Source organism: Mesoplodon densirostris, chromosome 11 (assembly GCF_025265405.1).
Source record: "Mesoplodon densirostris isolate mMesDen1 chromosome 11, mMesDen1 primary haplotype, whole genome shotgun sequence".
Taxonomy (NCBI): Eukaryota; Metazoa; Chordata; class Mammalia; order Artiodactyla; family Ziphiidae; genus Mesoplodon; species Mesoplodon densirostris.
Genome location: NC_082671.1, coordinates 8,639,735 through 8,651,593, shown reverse-complemented (window position 1 = coordinate 8,651,593; position 11,859 = coordinate 8,639,735).

Sequence of the window (11,859 nt, the reverse complement as noted above, 5' to 3'; positions counted from 1 at the left end):
GAGGTCATGGTCAAAAATGAGATTAGATTGCTAAACAGGGACTTAAGAAAGTAGGATTTTTTTTTTGGAAAGTAGGATTTTGTAAATAGTGTTAAAAGAGTTTAAGATTTTTCTTAGAAAAATGAGGAATCAAAGTATGGAAGTGGAAAAACAAAGTTTGCCACAGAAAGCCTGTGGCCACAGTGTGGAGAATGGGAGGGAGTTGATATTAGGCCACTAATATTGTGAGATATAATAATATAATATAATATTAGGCAACACCTGAGTGAGATATGATCATGTAATAGGAGTGAGAGTGATGATGGAGAAAATTGGACAGATATTAGACCTGAGGAGAATTTACCTACACATGGCAAGTTCATAACATGATAGTTATTTAATTTCTATGGAGAAGATATGATTTAGATATTTCCAAAATGGGCAATGAAGATCATTTACTTTGTGTCTTGTATCGTTTTGTCAAAAATTATAGACATTGATGCTGAAATCCGGCTTCTGTGCACTGACACCGAATTGAATTTTGGGAAAGAGTTTTGGGTGAAGTAGAAAGGAATAGCTTTATTGCTTTGCCAGGCAAAGGGGGCCACAGTGGGCTGCCCTCAAAAGCGTGTGTCCCACCCTGGAGGGGGTAGTGAGGAGTTTTATAGTAATGGTTCAAGGAGTAGGGCCTGATCAACTCATAGACAGTCTTCTGATTGGTTGATGGTGAGGTAATTGGGAATCAGTGTCATCAGCCTTCTGGTTCCAACTGGTCTGGGGTCTATGTGCTTGTGGGCAGCATACAGTTAACTTCTTCCACCCGGTAGGGGTTTCAGTGTCTGCAAAACAGCTCAAAGGACATGGCTCAGAATGTTATCTATAGTACTTAAGGTAGAATTAAAGGTCCTTGACTTCGTTGAATGGCTAAAGTATTATTATTTTTTGGCTTGCTTGACTGATTTCCTTTCTTTCTGCATTTTCTCACTTCTCTGATTAAATTTATTCCTTGACTAAAATTTTACTACAATCAAAAGACAGGCAGAGGACATGGGCGGGGGGTCTATTCTGGGAAGGCCTCATAGGGTCCTGCTTGGTTACAACATCTGGGATCATTTAAAGCATAATCCATAGCTAGCATGAGAGGAGGAGCTTAAGAGGAGGGGCACACCGATCACCAGAAGTTAATCCGCCAATTCACTTTGTTGACTCTGGATAGAGTTCAAAACAACCCCATATGTTAAAAGGGATTCTCAGGCTGCCATTCAAGTGCTACTTGTCAATGCCTGACTCTATAAATACATATATCCATACAATATCTTCTAATCTCATGTTCAAAGTTGCTGTTTATTTTGTGATGAGCCACCTTTGTTCATAAGGAAACACTTCTGTTGCCCTTTGAAGATTGATATGATATTTCCCTGGCCCCCAAATGTATTCATACCCCACTAATAGCAGCTGTGACTGTATTTCAAGTCTTTCACCAATGTAGAATCTTCAATCATTCTATAAAGAATTTGCTTCTCAAATTGTAATCACTTCTATATATATTAGTTCAACTTGCTGAAACTAAGATGATAATAATGAAAAAAAGTGCCAAGGGAAATAGATATAGTTCAAGTACAGAAGCATATGTGCTACTTTTGTTTTTTTATTTCCCTATTCTTAATGCATATCTGAAACTCAATCATTTCCTTTGAAGCTCTAAGAACGTACTATTTCCAATTTTTCTAATTCATTTATTTTCTCTACTTATACAAAGTATTTGGAATTAACCTTCTTTGAAACATCTGCATTGAGGTTCACTTAAGTAAGTATTAAGGAAACTTTAGAAGGTGCTATTTTAAGAATGGTGTAAGTGGTAGCAGCTACTATACTAATACACTAAAGAAGCTATAATGTTTGATTATCTGTAATTTTCCACTGTGCCCCTCCCTCTATAATTCTCATTCTGTAAATTCTCTCAATGTTAATCTTAAATTACCAGTCAATTAAATGGAAAAGAATAGACCTTAAAATTTCATTATGCTGGGATGACAAAACTGATAGTGATGGCTTCCCTGGTGGCGCAGTGGTTGAGAGTCCACCTGCCGATGCAGGGGACACGGGTTCGTGCCCCGGTCTGGGAAGATCCCACGTGCCGCGGAGCGGCTGGGCCCATGAGCCATGACTGCTGAGCCTGCGCGTCCGGAGCCTGTGCTCCGCATCGGGAGAGGCCACAGCAGTGAGAGGACCGCGTACCGCAAAAAACAAACAAACCAACAAAAAACTGGTAGGGTGAAATGTCCTCAGATTCCTTACTTAGAAATATTTTGAAAGCTATTTCAATTTTTTCTTTAGGAAATAAAGTGATTACCCATATGAGAAGAAAACAGACTTATCATATTCCAAGTTTTATCTTTCTAAGGTGTAAATTATCTATGTTCCCATATTCTGGGAACATGAAATAAGGATTAAAAATGTATTACTTCAATTTAAGACCACTCTAGGCCTCTTTGGCATGCATTCCATATTTCATAAGCAGTGATGATCATCAGGGCTAGGGTCAGGATTTTATAGAGACTCTGTATTTCTTAGACAGAGTTACATATGCATTAATGGTGTATAGGAAGAGCATAATACAGAAAGTCATGATAACCACTGAGACTGTAGCCAGAAGTATCATGGACATTATCTTTCCTTCTGTCCCCATCACCATGCATGTATAAGGTCCATGACACATGTGGGTACTGCACCAAATGGAGTTTTTAATCAGTGGTAGGTGATAGTGAATAAGAATGACCAAGAATATCACCTGTACAGAAAACTGTACAAAAAAGTAGACAAAGGTACATTGCTAGCAGGGGCTTTTCCCTAGATAAGTTTAAAATTTCATCTTCTTTTATATTAACATGGTCTGCTTTGTCGTCAGTGCTGCTGGAGCTCTCTTTTAAAGACTGATTCTTAAGCACCTTAGTTTCCTTACACGTAGTCTGCGAAACAAAAAACTCCATCCCAAAAGAGATGGAGGAAAAGGCAAAGCCAACCAAATACCAAAGTCCTAGGACAGGTCTCGTGAAATGATTCTCATAACACTCTGCTACACAGGTTTTAGAGATATTCCCGTGGCACTGGAAGTCTTTGACCAGATCAAGCCAGGTTATTTGCACTACACACACACAACTGACATATAAACAAAGGTAATACACCACAGAGGTGGCCCTATGTAGAAGTTTGTGGGATCTTTGCTCATCTCCATTATGGTAGGTGTCATAGCATCAAATACACCATTGTCAGCCATCTTGGAATCTAGGAAGACAAAAGCAAAGTGGCAGCAGGAGGAAAGAATGAACTGTATTTTATCCCATTTATATAGTCTCTGCTGTTCTCTTAACAGGTGCTTGCTGTGAGGATACTCAGTGGTCTTGATGAGAGTAGAGTGCCAAAGAAAGTTTAGGTGAGTGTCCAAAAGCAATACACTCATTTAATAATATTTGTTATTCTTTCATTTACTAACCCCTTCTTCTAATTTTTCCCTATCAGTCTCTCCTCCTCACCCCATTTCACTCTCCAACCTCTTCCCACAGTTTATTTATCAATCCTTCTGCAAAGCTATCTATCCTATTTGCTCTCATCACAAACTCTCAGTGTCATTTACTTCTTTTTATAATCTATATAGGAATCTGTGTCCGTCAACCCACTCCAGCCAACAGTACAGTTCCATCTGTCATAGTACTCCCATGGAAATCTGGATATAAGTGCTTAAAGGTAAGTCTTCATCACTTCTCTCTGAGATGTATCTATCTGAGATGAGTTAACTGAACTGACCAGTGTCATTTTAGGCCCTTCCTGAAGCCAACTTTTCCACAGCCCATCACCCATTTCAAAATCTGTTACTGATTCATCAGTCAAGATGGATGGATCAATACATAACTGTCTCCTACTGGGAGACCAGCTGAAATTTCTTATTTGCATCACATTCTATTGTTAATTTGAAATTTTCATTGACTCACAGATATTTTGAGCATCAGTACGGTTTTGAGTCTATTGCACTGGAACAAATCATTCCTAAACTTAGCTACTTAAAACAGCAAACATTATTATCTCACATTTCCTATGGATCAGACATAAAAGCATTACTCAGAGGGGTCCTCTGGCTCAGGATATCTCAAAAACCTGCAATGAAGGTGTAACTATGGCTGTCATTTCATCTGAAGGCTTGACTGAATAAAGAACCACTTCCAAGCTCACTCATATGGCTGCTTGTGGGATTCAGTACTTGTGGGTTATTGGAATGAAGGCTTTAGTTCCTTTAGGGCTAATGGCCAGATGCCCCTCCCAGTTCTATGCCATGTGAATCCTCATATAGGGCTCTCTAAAACATGGCAGCTCGTTCCCATTAGAGTAAGTGAGTATGACAGCAAGAGAGTATGAGCAAAATGAAAGTCAGAGCCTTTTTGAAATTAATCTTGGAAGTGACATTCCATCACTTTTGCTATATGCAAGTTAGAAGCAAGTCACTAGGTCCAAGCCACGCTTAGGGGAAGGAATTTAAAAAGTGCATCACTGAATAGTCTGAGGGAATTGAATGAATTATGCTGATTGATAAAAAAAATTATTTTAGCAGCAAGAATTTATGGTGAATGGTTAAAAGATCATACGGTTCTCAGGGCAGAGATAGATGTGTATCCAATGAGGTGTTTCTTTATTTATAAAACTGGGGGGGAAATAGAATAGACATCAGAAGGTGTGATGGGAAATCTCAATTCTTTGTACAGTTTTCAGATGTAAGCCTATCAACAGAACTAGAGCCAATTTATTAAAGAGGGGCTGGGTACTCTGATGAAGGACCATGAGTGGGACCACAAGTATATGTAATATACTCTTTCAATTCTTTTTCAAATGAACTATATTTAGCTGCAGGCAGAACTCTTACATTGGTTGACTGATCTGTGGAATAAGAGCAGTTATGGAAGAAAAAGTCAAGTGAAAATCAATGAATCTGCATCTGAATCTCCACATCCATCACCCAGAAATAGTTAATCAGAAGCAATCCCACATTTGCAGGCAGGGGGGTAATTGCAGATATTAGTAGAACCATCGAAAAGCTTAAAAATAAACAGTGATGGTCCTTTCTGTATTCCCATCTTTCCTTCTTCTTGTGTTTTTTTTTAAAAAAAGTCTTATTGAGATGTAATTTATATAACATAAAATTCACCCACTTAAAATATACGATTCAATGGTTTTTAGTATACTCATAGAGTTGTCCAAGCATACCACACATTATCTCAGAACATTTTAATTGCTCCCAAAAGAAACACCATACCCATTAGCAGTCCTTCTGTCTCCCCTCTCCATACACACCCCCACCTTCAGTCCTATAAAACCAATAATCTATTTACTGTGTCTGTGGATGTGCTGATTTTGGACATTTCATATAAATGTAATCACACAATATGTCATCTTTTGTGACTGACTTCTTTCCTTAGCATACTTTCAAGGTTTATCAATGTTGTACTTCATTCAGTACTTCATTTGTTATTATTATTGCCAAATCATATTCTATTGTATGTATATACCACATTTTGTACATCCAGTTGGTAGACATTCTGGGCTATTATAAAAAATGTTGCTACGAATGTTTGTGTACAAATTTTTGTGTGGACATATGTTTTCATATCTCAGGTAAAAAAAATAGGAGTTATAACAGAATTGCTAAGTCATATGTTCTAGGTCATATGTAAAGGTAAAAGAGAATAGAACATTAAAAATAAATATAGCTACTTCAATTTAGTAACAAACTAACAACATAAAAAAGGATAATTTGTGACAAGAAAAAAACATAAAAGGAGAAGAATAAAAGGATGGAACCTGTATGGGCAAATGAAAATAAGATGCTATCAGCAGAAAAAGGACTATTTTATCTATAAGACATTTAAACAAACCACATGATAACTACAAAAAAACCTGGAGCAGAAACACAAAATGTAAAAAAAAAGGAAGTGGAGAAACACATCATAGAAAACCACCAAACTAAAATGGCAAACAGAAACACAAGGAAAGAGAAACAATGGAGATATAGAACAACCAGAAAACAAAAGATAAAATGGCAGTACAAAGTCTTCATTTATCAACAATCAGTCTAAATGTAAATGGATTGAATTCATCAACTGAAAGAAACACAGTGGTGAGGTAGATTAAAAAACAAGATAAAACTATACGCTATCTCTACGCTTATCTCAGTCTGAAGATGGACACAGGCTCAAAGTGAAGGGATGGAAGATAATACTCCAAACAAATGACAGCCAAAAGAAAGTGTGTATAACTATACTTATATTAGACAAAATAGTCTTCAAGCCAAAAAGGCTCCCATTTCACAGTGATGGATGGAAACTGGACTTCTGGTGGTGAGTGAGCAAGTTATAGTGTATACAAAAGTCAAATTATAATATTGTACACATGAAACATATGGTGTTATAAAACAATATTACCTCAATAAAAATAGAAATCAAATAGATTTGAAACTTAATAAAGTAAGAAATAAAGTCAAATATATACTTTGTTCGACCAAATACTGAAGTAAAAATACAATGGAGGGCTTCCCTGGTGGCACAGTGGTTGGGAGTTCGCCTGCCAATGCAGGGCACACAGGTTTGAGCCCTGGTCCGGGAAGATCCCACATGCTGTGGGGCAACTAAGCCTGTGCGCCACAACTACTGAGCCTGCGCTCTGAGCCCATGAGCCACAACTACTGAGCCCACGTGCTGCAACTACTGAGGCCCAGGTGCCTAGAGCCCGTGCTCTGCAACAATAGAAGCCACCGCAATGAGGAGCCCGCTCACCACAACGAAGAGTGGCCCCTACTCGCCACAACTGGAGAAAGCGCACACCCAGCAATGAAGACCTAACGCAGCCAAAAATAAATAAATAAGTAAATAAATAAATTTTTAAAAATACAATGGAATATTATTTAGCCATAAAAATGAATGAAGTTGTGATACAGGCTGTAACATGGATGAACCTTGAAAATGTCATGCTAAGTGATACAAGCCAGATGTAAATGGACTATATTGTATGATTCCACTTATGGGAGGGACCTAGACTAGGCAAATTTATAGAGACAGAGAGCAGAATAGAGATTACAGGGAGCTGGGGCAAAGGGGAGCTGGGGAGCCATTGCTTAACGTGCACAGAGTTTTCTGTTTGGAATGACAAAAAAGTTTTTGAAATAGATAGTGGTGATGGTTACGTAAAGCTGTGAATGCTCGTAATGCCACTGAATTGTACACTTAAAAATCATTAAAATGGTAAACTTTGTGTTATGCGTATCTTACTGCAAAAAACGAGAAAGAAAAAATTACAAGAATCTAGAAAAAATATTAAAAGGATGGTGAGCAATAAAACCAATTAAATATGAGAATTAAGTCTAAGTAATGGCTTTAACTAGGGTTATAAAATTATGTGAGCATAAAAAATAGTTCTTTAAAGAGAAATGGGAAACCTACAGAAAAATTAGTGATTATAACAGCAATCATAATAACAACACAATTCTAAAATCTTTATTTAGAAACCAAATATGTAACAAGGTGGGGAGGAAAGAGAAGAAACAAGTATTCAAATTTCTTAAATTTTCAGTGTATTTTTTTTTCAATATTGATATTTGAACACTTCCCTTAGGGAATTACCATTATTTATTTTTTATAGTTTGACCATAGGTCCTTAAACCCAATGTGTGAGTGGGAATAAAATAAAATTGAGGTGAGTATTAATAGCATAAAACATTCACATTCACCTCAATCTCTGCCAGCTAACTCCATGGCAAACAACCAGAAGTACATTTTAATGCTTGTCTAATCTTTCTTAGACAGTGTAGTAAGCATTTTATAATCAGTGCCTCATTTAAACTTAACAGCATTTCTAGAAGGCAGGAATAATTTGAAGGAGCACAAACATAGGACGAGGCAAACTTATTGTCATCTCTCTCATTGAGACACAGACACAGAACAGTCTAAGGCTTAGAGCAAAAGGAGGCAGGAAACAAGTTACCTTCACTGGTAAATCAAGGTTTTATAGGTCTAGAAGACTGAAGATAGAGGTAAACAAGCTGTAAAGAATAAATTCAAGATGTGTTATAAACTAACAGGAATATGACATATTTGAGAGAGAGCAGTTGGAGATACCTAAGAGGACAGGGTGCATGAAATAGGATCATAAAGGCGTAACCTAAGGGAGTGCCTAGGAAAAGGTCTAGGAAATCCTGGAGAAAGTAAAATTATGAAGCAGCTGAGGTTGCTAAATAGGATGTATGAATTTCACTGATGGGAATCAAGGAAGAGATTTACAGCTGTGCACACACACAACACACACACACACACACACGCACGCACAAGTTTTTAGATACAATCCCAGTAAAGGCTTACCTAACAGAAAGACTAAGCATGTGCTTAGGGTACCACCAAATTATTGCATTCAAATGCAATTGGAGAAAATTTTTTCATATTTTAAATGAGAACAAACCATTGAAGGAGTAATTGTTGGGAAATAACCCAGAATTTTGTTGAACTTCCTTATATTTTAAGGTTTACTATATTTTTATTTTGAATTATGTATATGAAAGAGCACCATGTCTTCAGATCTTGGAATACCCCGAAGGTCTCAATTCGACCCTATGTTCAACTCTTTTTTTTTTTTTTCCTATGTTCAACTCTTGCTACCATCCTTTTTCTATCTTCCATCACTCCGTAAGGACCAGTAACTTTTAAGCCAGGTCAACTAAATAGGATTCCATAACATAGTCTTACGAGAAAAAAGTGACAGGGAAAACTGATAGTCTTTTAACCCCAAATCATAGCCTTCCAAATCATATGAGCCTTCCTGAACACACGACCGCCCTCATTTTAATTGCTGTAATTCAGAGTTGCACGTTTTTACTTCCTTTCTCTGGTTAAGAAGAGGTCATAGCCCTTGCATTGACTGCATCTTCTCATTCCTTCCACACTTACTTCCCCTTCATGCTTACTTTCTCCTTCCCTCACTAACCCTAGAGACAGTAGCCAAGGAAGGAGGACTGGGGAAGGAAGAAGAGTATGGCAAGAGGTGAAAAATGCAACCACAAATTCTCCTGAATAATAAACTCAGCATTTCCTCCCATGCTTAGTTTTGCTGATTCCAAACATGCTTACTCAGTAGTCCTGCTGACACACATTTTCTTCTGTCTCCCTTTGCTTTGCTCCTTGTTCTGCTTTCCCATATCTTTCTGAGTTAGTTACTTATGTTTCTTCTTTATAAAATAATTTTGGGCCTTGTGTGTGAATGTACATATTCTAAAACCTTACGTAACTAAAATATTCTGCCGTCTTCACATGTGACAGATGACTTGATTGGGTAGAATTAATGGAACATAAACATTTTCTTTCAACAATTCCTTATTCTGTATCCATTGCCATCTGTTGCAGAAGGTAAATCTGAGTCCAGTGTTGTTTTATTCCTTTGGATTATAGGTTATCTATTTTTCTCCTCAGAATTTAAGTAGAACGTCATTATATGTATGTCTGGTTTTTGACATTTTCAGCTTGTAGGATACTTTGAAAATTATAATACATTCCCATCCTCCACAGGGATGTGGCCACATCCCAATTCATTTTCTATTCCTGATCAGTAATTAGAAGCATCAAAGTCTTAAAAAGGACAATTCATGATGGCAGCTAACTTCATTTCAGCTGAAGTTCAGATCTGAGCAGTTGATCTTGACAAATATTTGTATGAGTAAAATCCTTTGGTCAATATTCACGTTTTATTAAATCCTGTCTCTGTTTCTCATTCATTTAACTGCCCATCACTAGGCAAATACCAGAAATATTAGGAGAAAAGTGAGGAGGCTGATTATGTCACCCTTACACAGATTAAGATGTTTGATCTTGGACATATTGTTCAAGACTCTTATTTTATTCTTATGGGCTCCTGATAGCTTGTGGGACTGGAAATGTACTTACAAGTTCTGGACAGTCCTAACATCCTGAGATCAAGGATGCATGGTGTTCATACATGTTTTTTCTAGTTCTTTCAGACACCATCAGGTAAGTCATTGTTAATTAAATACAAAAACATAAAATGTGGAGTAGACACTATATTGTATTGAGTTTGTTTGGGTGAAAGGAAAAGCAAATTGTGAACATAAACTGTTTTCTCACAAAGAACTCTTAAAAGGGAAAAGCTGAAATTTCAAATCTTAACTGAAGAATATTGCAGAACTCAAATATCAAATGCTGAGGAATGTCAAGTACTAAAGTGAAATCTAAGCTACCAGGGATAAAATTGGAGTCCAGATTTAGAGCAAAGGGTTTATATTATGGGAAACATGGAGAAAGAGCAAGAAAAGATTGAGAACAAGAAGAAAGGTCAGTGTCGGATTATCCATAACATATTCAATAGCTGCTGTGTACAAAAAGTGTAGTTGTGTTTGACTAGCTTAAAGAACAAATGCAAGGCTAAGCAAATGATAATTTTCAGGGGGATCGTGAACATGGAGGGGCATCCATAACGTTACTTGGTAGAGAAAAACAATTTATACTCAACATGGGTGTAATCTAGGCAAGCTGTAAACCATAAAATTGTGATATTAGGTAGGTTAGCCATAGCAATTGTTGGATGGAGTAGACAGAAAGATAAGCAGTCTGTGGCTGGTGATAAAATGGTACAAAGACAACATATTGCTTTTGTCTCATAAATATCTGTTGTAAAGCAGGACCCCCAGTTTTGTTTTTTTTGTTTTTTTTGTTTTTTTTTGCGGTATGCGGGCCTCTCACTGTTGTGGCCTCTCCTGTTCCGGAGCACAGGCTCTGGACGCGCAAGCTCAGCGGCCATGGCTCACGGGCCCAGTCGCTCTGCGGCATGTGGGATCTTCCTGGACCGGGGCACGAACCCGTGTCCCCTGCATCGGCAGGCGGACTCTCAACCACTGCGCCACCAGGGAAGACCAGGACCCCCAGTTTTGAAGCACTCATTGATTTGGAGAGGAAGTGAAGACAGTAAGTGATGCACAAGGGGATCATCCGGAACAAATGACTGGAACTGGTACATGACAAAAACTATCACAAGGACGAACAATAGCAGAAGTCCATTTACTAGAATTGAGGGAAAAGAAAATCAGTGTATGATGGAATCAAAGCCAACTATTTGTCAATAAGCAGGCTGTAATGAACTATTTATACACAACAAGCATCATATTATGCCACCATCCACACTTTATACGTTCAATGTAAATGGCGAGTTTGCAAATGTGAAGCTTAAATTTATACTTGATGTGCTAGAACATTAGGCAAAATAATCTAAGAAAAAGGACATATTGAGTTAATTAAGGTGAAGAGCATAAAGGAGTCAGAAGACATTGCATTCTGGGGATGTGAGGAAAAAATATGTATGAAAGACAAAAAAATTTCCAGAAAAGTTGAAAAATAATAGTTGAAGAATTTGAAACCAAGGGAGTCCTGGTACTCTCTATCACAAAGGATAATTAGCTCTAGGTGGCCATTCTCCATAAAGGGCAAAAGAAGACTAGACAATTAATGCGAGCTCAGTCTAATTCACTACTAGTATAACCTTATATATCTATCTCCTTTTAAACAAATTCTGACAAAAGTTATATTTTCTTAGTAAAGATTATTTCTTATTTACTTAACATAATGTATGTGTTACAATCAAAAATATTTGTGAATGTTATTATTGTCTAATGATATATTTCAAAAAATAACAAAATCTTTATTCACAAATTAATGTTTCCCTCTAATATAATCCAGAAAATATTTTTATTTTATTCAATATTTTTCAGCTTTATTGGGATATAATTGACATATATCCCTGTGTAAATTTAAGGTATACAGCATAATGGTTTGAATTACATATATT